Below are 14,407 nucleotides of genomic sequence, written 5' to 3' on the forward strand. Positions count from 1 at the left end.
GCAGTGCTGTACTCATCTCCCTCATCACAGTCATTCTTTCCTCTTGAAGCCGCACTTTTGACATGTACACATCAAACATCATCTTCGTGGTAAGGAACATAAATAACATCTCTTCAATACAAATTTGACCTGTACATTCTGAACAGCAGGCGTGTAAAACAGAAGTAGTGTATGTACCTCCCAAATCCTGGTGAAAAACAGATTTAAAAAGTCAGTATATTAAGGTATAAGACGTTAAGAAGGCCCCCACATACTAAAGATCTCCCTTGTTCTTTATTTCAAGAACGCCTCCTCAGCTGATTAAGTCTTTAAACACATCAGTCTACCTCACAAGTGGTGTAGGCCTGATGAAGATCTGCTGGTCAAAATGACTTGTCCTAATAATGAGTAATCCTTAGTGTAGCACTGTCACAAACCACTATGGAGACGGAGGGATAAGTGCAAGTGAACAGTTTATTTACTATTGTTTCAGTGACAAGGTGTTGTTGGGTTGTTGAGAGGTTAACATCCAGAGCTCTGGGGATAATCAGATGGAGAGTCAGCTTATGTAGTTCACAGGAGATCATCGTGAGAATATCTGAGGACATAGCAAAGACAGGTCAGTAGAAACCAGTCGGGCACCAGTTCAATGGGTAGTTAAATGTAGACCGGACACCAGAGTACTGAGGTGAAGGTGTCTTTATCCTGGTGAGTGAGTGATTACTGGGTGCAGGTGCAGGTGCTCAGTACTCCGGTGATTGGAACCGTGCTTGATGAGAATCAGGTGCAGGTGATGATTGGGGTGGCTGTGACGGTGAGTTCCTGACAAGCAAAATGTAAACAAAAAACTGATTAACTAAAAATACACGAAATCTGTCCTGGAGCAATCTATAAAAGTAATGGGTTGAAAGTCAAATGTCTCATGAGTTTCTATTTCAAATCTGTAAGGATCCACCCGCCAGCCCAAAAAGAGAAAACCAGCGGCCTGGTCAAAGGTTTAATGGATATTCGGTCTTTTATTTGCGCTTCTGAATTTATCAGGATTTAGTTTGAATTTTAGTCTAGCTCCATGTTTAATCTGACTCCAATTTCACATGATCATTAAATTTGGGCAATATTTCTATCAAAAGCTGATCACAGATATCGATTGTTTATTAATTTAGATATTTGAGTATTCTGAAAATCCCATACTTTCGATTATTCGTTCACTGCAGACCCGGTATCGCTTTAGAAGTAGCATTTCGGCCGACTGAATGCTCTTCCCGGACACAAACTCGTCAGTTCTGATCTTTAACATTGGATCCAGGGTAAATATCTACCTTTAAGTCGGTCGCGCCCTGCTTACTCGTAACAAAAAGCATAGTTTTTATACATTTACGAAAACTGCAACTTATTTAAGACAGTGATAGTCAGAAATCGAAATGGACTCAATTGATGTGCCCCATGCTCCATCTATTAAACCTTTCATATGAACAATCCTGAACACAGATTTGAGGTAATACCTTCGCTTTAATCTATCTCTAATGTAATCTATTAATCTCTAATTTATCATGCCAATTACATAATGAAAATAATTAGAAGCCAATTTAGAAAGGATAGTGTAATTGTAAATCACATTGTAGTTGTGTTGCAACTTTGCTCCTTCACAAAGACACTGTAGCCATATTGGGAATGGCCAAGTGATCCATGCAGGAGGCACACAAATTTAACATAGTCACACATGTAACAGTTATCCTAATTTAAGACACATGGTCTAAAATGCATAGCAAAGCACTCAGGTGTTTTAGAGAATAAACTTAACTAGCCAATGTGTACATGTAGTAGCACAAAACAACTATACAGTGTGCTCTGTAGGCACAATGTGTTTAACACAATTACATTTTTGAATAAATAATAGTATACCTGACTTCAGAAAGATACATAGTATGGAGCATATGAAATACACTCCACACTATGGGCTTTCTGGCTACAGAATCGTGCAGTAGTGTTTTGTCACTTTCCTTAAATACTCAGACCAGACAACAAAGAAATCTTCAAATCAGCTGTAAAAACATAAAAGACCTTCTGGTTTTTTTAGGTTCCCGTGGTCACATCAAATCAACACAACACAATACAACAAAATTCTCAAATACCCCTAAAAATACAAACAACCACCTCAGCAGAACACAATTCTACAAAAGTTTTCAATCTTTCTTATAATACAAGTGACTACTTTGAAATTGAGACCATTTTACCAATCGCACAAAGACCTTTAAAATGACACCAAACATGAAAAGTTTACAATCATGAATCCTGAAGATATAGTAAATGTTTTATGTGAGCGTAACAACTTTTAGTTGCTTGGACCATGTGCCCTGGGGGGAAGGATGGGTGAAGGTACCAAAGAGCAAATGGTCTTTCTTCCAGATCTTCCTATCTGTTTGTTTGGCTCCACGAGGAGATCAAAGCCCATTGTCTTGTTGCATTTGCATTTGCATTGCGGGAGTTCCTGAATGTTTGTCTTCACAAAGAATTAATTTCATAAGGAAATAATTTCACTCCTTACAAATCTGAAGGAGATACCATGAAAAATGAGATTCCTGCAACCATTTTTCTGAGACTATGTCTAGTCCCCCCCCCCCAGAAAAAAAACATTTACCAACTGTATTGAAGGGTTCTACAAACTATTTTAGTCATTAAACATACCACTGCATAGTTTTTTCAATTATAAAACAATAGACAGAAACTTAGACATCAAATAAGTGATTTATTTGAGCACTAGAAAGCTACAATAAGAATAATTTGAGTAAGAAAAATAAGAAAAATAAAAAAGATTTAACTATGTATGCCAATTACAGAACATCCTGAGATTGCTAGAAATGCAGCATTTACAATGAATTCTGGTCATATAGTCAATTATCACGTGCTGATGGCCAGTTATAGAGATGGTAATCATATAAATGCGGCATAAAGTCAATAAATCGCACTCTATTCATATAGACGGCGTTCACATCGATACCCGTGATTACACAGCAATAGCGAGCTGATTTGCACTCAAACAGATGGTAATCATGCAGATACAGGCACATTCAACATAAAACACACTCACACATATATAAAAAATGTTGAAAAATAAAAAAAATTAAGAAAAAGGCGATCGCTAAGTTCCGCCTCTGTCGGGGGTGGCGGGTTGATGGTTTCCCTGTCCGGTAGTAGTTGCAAAACAGACAGAGGTGTGTGGAGTGGAAAGGAGAAGCGGAATTTGAAGGATGTTGAGCACGACTGTTCCGTGAATGGATTAGAGGTAGGTGGGCAGAATAATATGGATTATAATGAAGGGGAAGAAGATGAATGGGAAGAAAATAGGAGACGGGTGGATGACAAAAGAGCTAAAGGGAATAAAAGAGTAAGAAATGAGCAAGATGATAGCGCAGAAAGTGAGGATGGACAAGCTATGGTCCAGAGAGAAAGAGAGGAAAAATATGTAGTCATTATCAGATTTAATGAGAAGAACCAGGGGAGCATGAAGAAGGTTAACCCACTGGTGTTAACAACAACTCTGGCTAACAAGATTGGGGATATAGAATATGCAAAGGTTCTTAACGATGGCAATCAATTGGTGAGGTGTGCTGATCCAATGCAAATGGAGATAGTGCTAAAAGTTAAAGAAATTGGAAAATGCAAGGTGGAAAATATGGGAAGAGTGGGAGCTCGGATAGGAGGCGGAAGCACTGGAGTGATAATAGGGGTGCCAATAAGTGTTAGTATGGAAGAATTAAAAAGAAATATAAAAGGAGGGAAAGTACTTAATGTACAAAGACTGAAAACAACAAAGGAAGGAGTGATGAGAGACAGTGAATCAGTGTCTGTAGAGTTTGAAGGAAGTGTTGCAGCTGTGGAGGAGCCCACAATGTGGCATATGGAGGATGTGAAACTATGAAACAGGAGACTAGAATTCAGAAGTTAAAAATGAAGAGAAGGATATCCTATGCTGAAGCTGTAAGTGCATCAAAAGAGAAAGAAAATGGTGTAAGAGAGATAGAAGGTATGGTAGCGCAAGAACAAAATCAGAGAACCAATGAAAGAATGTACGTGGAAAAAAGAGATTTAGTTACATTCATAGCAGGGGTGATTAATAGTACGGCAGAAGTTAAATCAAAAAATGAAAAAATTCAGTTGGATAGTTAAAAGCTGCAGTTAACCACTTAGGACTAGTAGGACTGACATGGGAAGAAGTGAGAGAGAACCTCACTATTCAGTCAAGCCAAGAAGCACCATGGGTTGGGTAATAATTCTAATGGTAATTATTTTACAATGGAATGCTAGAAGCTTAATGGCCAATGGTCAAAAATTTAAGCATTTCATAAATGAATTAGAAGAGAAACCAGATGTGTTATGTATTCAGGAAACATGGCTTAAACCAAATCTTGATTTTGTAATACATGGGTACACAGTGTTAAGGAAAGATAGAACTAATGGAGTAGGAGGAGGAGGATGTGCTACATGTATTAAAATGGGATTGCCATATAGGTTACTAGAAATTGGGTGTAAATCAGGAATACATAGTGGTGGAGGTGTGGGAAAAGGGGGAAGCGTTATCAACTATTATAATCCATGTAAAAGGTTGTTCCTTGATAACTTATTAAGCATTCAAGGTCAGGATAGACAAAAAGTAATTTGGTGTGCAGATTTCAATGCTCATAGCTCTATGTGGGGGGGTGTACAAACAGATGCAAATGGTAAGACTATAGAAGAACTGGTGGATGAAAGAGGACTGGTCAGTTTGAATGATGGAAGTGGAACTAGGATAAACTTAGTAACAGAAATGGAATCTGCATTAGACTTAACTTTAGTGTCTAACACTTTGGCTGGAAGGAGTAAATGGGAGGTCTGGACATCAAGTACACTGTGTAGTGATCACTAACCAGTCCTATGCAGAGTTGTTGGGAGACAAGAAGTAAGGGTAGAAGAATGAATCCCAAGGTGGATATTTGGAAAAGCAGACTGGGATAAATTTAAGAAGATAAGTGAAGAAACAATGACAAGGATTGATATAGCTGGAAATATAGAAGATGTAAATAAGCAAATTACATCAGCAACTATTATGGCTGCAGAGAAAGCTATTCCTAAGGGGAAAAACAGAGGTAATCGAAAACAGGTGCCCTGTTGGAATGCCACAAAGCGGTAAGAAAACGAAATAAAGCATTCTGACTAGTAAAAGGGAATCATAACATGCAGAGTCTAATTCAGTACAAGAAGGCACAGGCATAAGTGAGAAGAACTATACGACAGGCAAAAAGGGTAAGTTGGAAGAATTTTTGTAATGAAATTGGAAGATCAACACCTGTGGGCGAGGTATGGTCGATGATAAAGAAGATGGGTGGATATAGGAGGCAGTGGGAATATCCAGTGTTGATATTAGAGGAGGAAATGAGTGTCACTAATCTGGAAAAGGCAGAGATTATGGCAAAATCATTTACAAAGATACACAGTTCAGAAAATTTGTCAGAAGATGAGAGAAGGAGAAGGTCAGTAACTTTGAGCCAACATGTAAATGCTCTAAATAGGAAAGAAGAGATTGGTGGCATTATTGATGAGCCTTTTTCTCTGGCGGAAATGGTTAGAGCGATTAGTAGAGCAAAACCTACTTCCCCAGGGAAAGATCAGGTGTGTTATGTAATGTTAAAACACTTTGGGGAAGGATCACTGTTAAAGTTGCTTGAGTTATATAATAAAGTGTGGAATGAGGGAAAACTGCCAATTGCATGGAAAGAAGCAGTAGTGATTCCTATAAGGAAACCTGGCAAAGATCCAACTAAACCCACAAGTTACAGACCAATTGCCCTTACATCTAACTTGTGTAAGATAATGGAGGGTATGATAACAGATAGATTGTCATATGTAATGGAGAAAAGAGAGGTTTATTGGTAAACTGTCAGAGTGGTTTTAGGCAGAGGCGTGTCTACGTGGTGGCCAGGGGTGGCACCGGCCCCCCCTGAAATTTGGCTGGCCACCCCAGGTGCCCCCCCACCAGATGTCTTGCGATAGACTTGTTTTTAGTAAATTTCTAACTGCATCAGGCAGTGGCGGATCCTGGCATGTGTAGCTGCCTAGGGCCGCTTTCTTCTCCTCTTTATACTTAATTTTAGGCGGTTTCTATAGTGTGATATTTGACATATCGAGAGCGCATAATGTTACGTGATCCATGTAATGCGCGAGCACGAATCTCCACTCGCAAGTGGATTTCCTTCACTCACACAAAACTGGATGTGTGCTTTTAAATATACATTGTTCTTCTATGAATTGGCTCTGCTTTTGCTCAGAGATTACGTGTATGCTCAAACGTTCTTGCATCACTGAAGACTAGAAGCGCTTTTTTTTTCTAATTCAGATGAGGAGTAGGCTTATCTCATTAAATGGAAGCAAGCTGATTATAGTCAGCCTTCACTAGTTATTTATTTTATTAATAGCCTACTTATTTTAGTTAAGTGCTTAACTTATAAATATGCATTTATTCAATTGTTTTATTAAGTGCATTTATATTTTGTTGTTTTTGTATATAGTTTTGCAATAAAAGCGTATTAATCAGGTTCCATGAATAATCACTGAGGGTGCTTTTAAAATTAGCAAGGGTGCTCTACCCAACAAACATGAGACGTCTATACGACGTGCAGATCAAGTCTAAATTGCGTCGGTCATCTGAACAGGTTCAGGAAATCGACATAACTTTTTTTATATACATATAAACTCGACAAAGCAATCCTTTGATTTCTGATTTAAATATCACATGTACCCTATACTCTTAAAATGATGTAATATATAAATGTTTAAAAACATTAAACATTTATATATATAATTACATAATGTGACCCCCCCCCCCCCCCCCGGCCACCCTCTTTTCAGCCAGTGCCCCAGACTGGCCACCCCATTTAAAATGCTCTAGACACGCCCCTGGTTTTAGGAAGGGAAGGAATACAATGGATTCAGTAGTAAGATTAGAGACTGAAATAAGGAAGGCACAAACTAATAAAGACACCGTAGTGGCAGTATTTTTGTGATATTGAAAAAGCCTATGATATGATGTGGAAGGAGGGGTTATTAATCAAGCTAAATAAAATGGGGATAGGTGGGAAATTATTTAATTGGGTAAAATGCTTTCTGTTTGGCAGGAAAATTCAAGTGAGAATTGGGGCAGAAATGTCAAGCCAATATGAGGTTGGGAATGGAACACCCCAAGGAAGTGTAATAAGTCCACTGTTATTTATTATTATGATAAATGATGTCTTTGTAAATGTTACAGAAGACATTGGAACATCTTTGTTTGCAGACGATGGAGCAGTGTGGAAAAGAGGAAGGAATACAGAGTACATAATTAGGAAGGTTCAGAAAGCAATTGATAAAGTGGTAGAATGGGGATATGAATGGGGATTTAGGTTCTCAATAGAAAAGACTCAGACAGTCTTTTTTACCAGAAAAATAATTCAGGAAGATAGATGGTTAAGAATGTATGGCAGAGAATTAGAGAGGGTAGGATCCTTTAAATTTTTAGGCTTGACATTTGACTCGAGGTTGACATTTGCAGAGCAAATAAAGAAAAATTGAGGATAAATGTAAAAAGGTAATTAATATGATGAGATGTTTGACAGGAAGAGAGTGGGGAGCCAGTCGTTCATCTCTTAAAAGGGTATATGTGGCCTTGATAAGATCGGTGTTGGATTATGGGAGTATAGTGGTTGGGTCTGCAGCGAAGTCTCTTTTAAAGAGATTAGAGGTCATTCAGACTCAAGCACTAAGAATTTGCTGTGGTGCTTTTAAGACTTCTTCAGTACCTGCTTATACAAGTGGAAATGGGCGAAATGCCACTGGAATTAAGGAGGATTCAACTGATGGCAAATTATTGGACAGGACTGCTGGGACATGATGACTCTCATCCCACAAAAGCAGTACTGCAGGACTGCTGGAAAAATGGAAGAAATTTTAAGGAAAACTTTGGTCGAATTGGAAACAACATAGCAAAAGAGTTAGAAGTGTTTAACTTGCAAATAAGCCCTACAGTAGTTTGTCCTGAGATTGCCCCTTGGAAGATTGCATGGCCTGAGGTAGACTGGTTTGTGCTTGAGGAGAAAAAAGAAAGCAAAGGATGAAATTAATTTGAAAAGTATATTTAACAATCGAGTAGGAGGTAATTATAGTGAATTCATACAAATTTATGCAGATGGTGCAAAAAAAAAAAAAAAACAGAAACAGGAAAAACAGGGTTTGGGGTGGCAATTCCAGGAAAAGAAATAGAAATTAGCAAAAGAACATCTTATAAATTAGGGGTATATACAGTAGAGATGATGGCAATTTTAATTGCTTTTGCAATGGGTGGAAAGGGAAGGGCTGGGAAAGGTATTGATATGCTCTGACTCTTTATCAGTTTTAGCGAGTTTAAGGTCATTCCATTCAAAAGCTCGGCAAGATATCCTGTAGGAAGTGCTTCAATCAAACACAAGAATAGTTAATAAGGAAAATCAGGTAAGATATATGTGGGTCCCAGCACATGTTGGGATTAGGGGTAATTAAAAGTCCCACAATCATGCTAAAAGGGCACTAACAAAAGAGAACATCGAGATGCAGGTTAATATAAGTAAAACAGAGGTCAAATGCATAGTATGGGAGAAAATCAATAAAAGGTGGCAAGATAGGTGGGAAAGAGAGGAGAAAGGGAGGCATTTATATCAAGTTCAGAGAAATGTTAAAGAGGAAAGGGTGGAAATTGGAAATAGGAGAGAAGATGCTGTGATGACTAGGTTAAGGTTGGGACATTGTTTACTGAATAAAACACTAAAGATGATAGGGAAGCACCAGACAGGATTGTGTGAGGGATGTCGAGAAGAGGAGTCAGTGGAGCACATAATCATGACTTGTAAGAGATATGAAACACAGAGACAGGTAATGAAGAATAAACTAAGGGAGATTGGGGTCCAGGAGATCACATTACAGGGGTAACTAAGCACAGTAAGTAGGGCATAGAGTAGAATATTGATTACCTTTTTAAGGGAAGCAGGGGTTTTAGGCAGGATTTGATGCATGGTGTGTGTGTGGATATTAATGTTAGGGGACAATGTGAGTGATACGTTGTAGTACGAAAACCTATAATCTGATCCACACTCCGGAACAGAAGGGGGCGGTAATGCACCAATAAGCTGGATGCCAACCACCGTTAAACTGAAAAGAAGAGAAGAAGAAGTTCCGCCTCCATCAGCTGACAGGTGCGTCAGAGCGAGCGTCACGAGCTGTCACGAGAGAGCGCCAGAATTCAAATAAACAATCTTCCGCCTATCTTTCACTTTTTTCTTTGTGGATCGTCTCATTCTTTTTGTGACACTGTACGCTACATAACCATGCCGTTTTTTTACTACAAAGGCGCAGTTTCTGAGCGTGAGTTATTCCATAATGGACACAAAACAATTCTGTCCCTGAAGAACTGAAATGTAAACAAAGGAATTATCATCTATATTACAACGTTATTACTCCGTTGGACTAAACGTGCTCCATGAGATTTCGTTCAGTGGACCATTACCTTTCTAACTGAACCAGGATTTACAGCTGTGGATGTGTTTATGACTCGTTATTACAACGAATCCAGTATGTACTGTGTTTTTATTCTTCATGTTTTGATGTGAACTGCTTACACAAATTTAGAAAATACATTCTTTAAAAGCTTTCCATTGAAAAACAGCGATCTGTCGTTGATGCTTGAGGCTTAGATCTTATTAATGATATATAGTTTGTCGAGATTACATTTGTCCCATTTCATTTAATCTTTTCGTAAATATTTACACGTGCAAACAAGGGGAGTTGAGGACGCTGGCATCTAGGTGCAGGCTAACAGGTTTTAAAAGGCATAATCGGCTTAATATCTGTAAAATGAAGAGGAAGACATTTTAAAGTTAAGGACCTGAAAATATGTTAATTCCAAAATAATCCAGATAATACATCTGCAAGTCATACACATAACAAATATATTAGATGAATTGTCAACATACCAGTCTGATTATAAAGACTGGGTTTTTTTTTTTTTGATGAACACCAAGAAACATTTGCTCAGTTGATTTCTGAAGGTTATGTTGGTCATTAATCTGGTACCTACAGAATCTTAAAGCAACAATAATACAAGTACACTGTAAAACCCGACAAGTAACTTAACTCAAACCGTTTGAGTCATTCATCTAAGGCCGTGTCTAAAGTCAGTTTTTTAAAACTTTGCAATTAAGTAATCAAGTGATTAACTAAGTGCTGATTGTGAATTAGTGATGAACAGCTGCTGTTAACAAACAGAATCACTGAAGAAAAGAGAAACACAAGAACTACTACAACTGACTTCAGACACAGCCTTAGATAAAATAAACTGAAATAAAATACATTAAATCTCTCAAGATCTGATTAAACAACCCCACAAACAGCATCACCAGCTCCACTTATTAATAACCAGACTGACTTTATTTCTGTCAGACGTCTACAGAAGATCTGATTAAGAATTAACTAAGGTTTAGATGTTGATTTATTGTTTCATTTGAAGTAACCATGTTAGAGATCAGTGTTTGCTTTAGTAGTATTTTTTCTCTGGTTCTTGTAATAGTGGTTGGGTCTGTAGCGAAGTCTCTTTTAAAGAGATTAGAGGTCATTCAGACTCAAGCACTAAGAATTTGCTGTGGTGCTTTTAAGACTTCTTCAGTACCTGCTTATACAAGTGGAAATGGGCGAAATGCCACTGGAATTAAGGAGGATTCAACTGATGGCAAATTATTGGGCAGGACTGCAGGGACATGATGACTCTCAACCCACAAAAGCAGTATTGCAGGAGTGCTGGGAAAATGGAAGAAATTTAAAGGAAAACTTTGGTCGAATTGGAAACAGCATAGCAAAAGAGTTAGAAGTGTTTAACTTGCGAATAAGCCCTACAGTAGTTTGTCCTGAGATTGCCCCTTGGAAGATTGCATGGCCTGAGGTAGACTGGTTTGTGCTTGAGGAGAAAAAGAAAGCAAAGGATGAAATTAATTTGAAAAGTATATTTAACAATCGAGTAGGAGGTAATTATAGTGAATTCATACAAATTTATGCATATGGTGCAAAAAAAAAAAAAAAAAAAAACAGAAACAGGAAAAACAGGGTTTGGGGTGGCAATTCCAGGAAAAGAAATAGAAATTAGCAAAAGAACATCTTATAAATTAGGGGTATATACAGTAGAGATGATGGCAATTTTAATTGCTTTGCAATGGGTGGAAAGGGAAGGGCTGGGAAAGGTATTGATATGCTCTGACTCTTTATCAGTTTTAGCGAGTTTAAGGTCATTCCATTCAAAAGCTCGGCAAGATATCCTGTATGAAGTGCTTCAATTAAACACAAGAATAGTTAGTAAGGAAAATCAGGTAAGATATATGTGGGTCCCAGCACATGTTGGGATTAGGGGTAATGAGATGGCGGACAGGCTGGCTAAAAGGGCACTAACAAAAGAGAACATCGAGATGCAGGTTAATATAAGTAAAACAGAGGTCAAATGCATAGTATGGGAGAAAATCAATAAAAGGTGGCAAGATAGGTGGGAAAGAGAGGAGAAAGGGAGGCATTTATATCAAGTTCAGAGAAATGTTAAAGAGGAAAGGGTGGAAATTGGAAATAGGAGAGAAGATGCTGTGATGACTAGGTTAAGGTTGGGACATTGTTTAGACAAGGTTGGGACATTGTTTTGACAAGTGATTAACTAAGTGCTGATTGTGAATTAGTGATGAACAGCTGCTGTTAACAAACACAATCACTGAAGAAAAGAGAAACACAAGAACTACTACAACTGACTTCAGACACAGCCTTAGACAAAATAAACTGAAATAAAATACATTAAATCTCTCAAGATCTGATTAAACAACCCCACAAACAGCATCACCAGCTCCACTTATTAATAACCAGACTGACTTTATTTCTGTCAGACGTCTACAGAAGATCTGATTGAGAATTAACTAAGGTTTAGATGTTGATTTATTGTTTCATTTGAAGTAACCATGTTAGAGATCAGTGTTTGCTTTAGTAGTATTTTTTCTCTGGTTCTTGTAACCACATGTTTGTTGTAACTCAAAAACCCAGAGAAAATATTATCAGGTATTGGTTATTATACAGCACATTGGTGATGACAATCATCAATTATGGAGCTGTTCAGAGTCTATAATCTGACTAAATAGGTGTTGTATAATTAGTTTGGTTGATTATAATGAAAGCCATTCAAAGTGTCAGTGGTTCTGTAATAATCAGTTAATATAAAGGACTTTCTGAACACTTTGCGTACATACATCTTTCTTCTATGGCAGCAATTAGTCACACACAGACATCAATAATCAGAATATGAACCTCAACAATGGTGACGAAAAAAAAACATGCTGCAATGCATGCTGGGTACTATTGTAGTACAAAACTCATCCATGGCTCCCAGCATGCTCTGCTGCATATGAGGTTCATATGCAAATTGTTGAGGTTCATATGCTGATTATTGATGTCTGTGTGTGACCAATTGACACCATAGAAGACCAAACTGTTTGAAAAGTCCTTTATATTAATTGATTATCACAGAACCACTGGCTCTTAGAATCAATTTTACTATAATCAATCCAACTAATTACACAACACCTATTTCATCAGAGATTAGACTCCAAACAGTTCAATAATAGATGATTGTCATCACCAACATACAGTATAACAACCAACACCTAGGTAAAAAATGTTAGCCTGAAGGCACTGTTAGTTGCTTTGGATAAAAGCAGCTTCTAAGTGTGTGTGTGTGTGTGTGTGTGTGTAAAACACCTGATAATATTTCTTCTGGGCTTTTGAGTTACAACAAATATGTTTTAGAAACATATGGTTACAACAACCAGAGAAAAAATAAACTAAAGCCCTATTCGGACGGGACTAGTTTTACAGGGCGTCGTTAGAGAAATCTGTGTTTCACAGACATACTTGGTGATCTTAATCCTGTCCGAATCTGCCACGTCTGTGTTTCTCTCACACAACCTCTGTTGTAGTACCAGAGCAAATTACCTACTGTTTTTCAGAAAACTCAGTGATCCTCTGAGAAAACGAATCCCGTCCGAATGCAAATGTCTGTGATTGCCGGTAATACTTTATTTCACAACGCGTTTCCTTGTCTGTTTTGGCCAGCGTGAATTACCGTATATGCTCTTACCGTGCGCATGTTTGATATATTTGCTTCCCGGCAAAGAAATGATAATAATAATAAAAAAAATAATAAAATCAAGAGCCAGATCACGTAAACTGTTAATACTGGCTATTGTAATATCAGCATTAGGTAAGATTACTCACGTTCATTATGCACTCAGTTACATAATGTTTTAATTACAGATGTACCTTTATGAAAATTAAACGTGGGTTTAGCCTACTACAAAAACAAAAAACAAGTTAAACTAAAGAAACCACACATTAACATGGTTTTGCTATACTAGCTATTTAGTATTTATTGTGTAATAATACTAATGGTAATCAATCCGAATGACTAACGTTATATGCAATACACGCATACAGAGCGCGTGATCTCTGTGACGCCCAGATGCACAAAACAGACCCTCCTACCTCTGTAATAAACACAGAGATGTTAGTCCCGTCCGAATTGGTACATGAAAATCGCAGACGTCAGGTGGTAAGAATCGAAACTCAAACGTAGTTTAGAAAACTAGTCCTGTCCGAATAGGGCTTAAAACAGAAACCAAGGGTCAAGAGCCCAACTAAAGCAAACACTGATCTCTAACATGGTTACTTCAAATGAAAACATAAATCAACATCTAAACCTTAGTTAATTCTCAATAAGATCTTCTGTAGACGTCTGACAGAAATAAAGTCAGTCTGGTTACTAATAAGTGGAGCTGGTGATGCTGTTTGTGGGGTTGTTTAATCAGATCTTGAGAGATTTAATGTATTTTATTTCAGTTGATTTTATCTAAGGCTGTGTCTGAAGTCAGTTGTAGTAGTTCTTGTGTTTCTCTTTCCTTCAGTGATTTTGTTTGTTAACAGCAGCTGTTCATCACTAATTCACAATTATCACTCAATCACTTAATCACTTAATTGCATCTCATCCCATCTCTTTTAGAGAACTACAGTCCAGTTTCCCTTCTTCCTTTCATTGCAAAAACACTTGAACGAGCTGTATTCAACCAAGTATCTACCTTTCTCACACAGAACAACCTCCTTGACAGCAACCAATCTGGCTTCAGAAGTGGACATTCAACTGAGACTGCCTTGCTCTCAGATGTTGAAGCCCTAAGACTGGCAAGAGCAGAATCCAAATCTTCAATACTTATCTTGCTTGATCAATCTGCTGCTTTTGACACGGTTAACCACCAGATCCTCCTCTCAATCCTACTGACAAAGGGCATCTCAGGAACCGCACTCCAGTGGTTTGAGACTT

General features: G+C 37.8%; 1 protein-coding gene across 1 annotated transcript in view; it reads right to left on the bottom strand.

The window, feature by feature from the left end:
* Positions 1-21: 21 nt before the first annotated feature.
* Positions 22-14,407, bottom strand: part of LOC109102824 (GTPase IMAP family member 8-like) — a 55,407-nt gene continuing 41,021 nt past the window's right edge. Inside the window, exon 5 of the mRNA XM_042722404.1 lies at positions 22-801. The gene's annotated coding sequence lies outside the window, so the exon portion shown is untranslated. The remainder of the gene's footprint in view (positions 802-14,407) is intronic.

The sequence above is a fragment of the Cyprinus carpio genome, chromosome B4, assembly GCF_018340385.1.
Source record: "Cyprinus carpio isolate SPL01 chromosome B4, ASM1834038v1, whole genome shotgun sequence".
Lineage (NCBI taxonomy): Eukaryota > Metazoa > Chordata > Actinopteri > Cypriniformes > Cyprinidae > Cyprinus > Cyprinus carpio.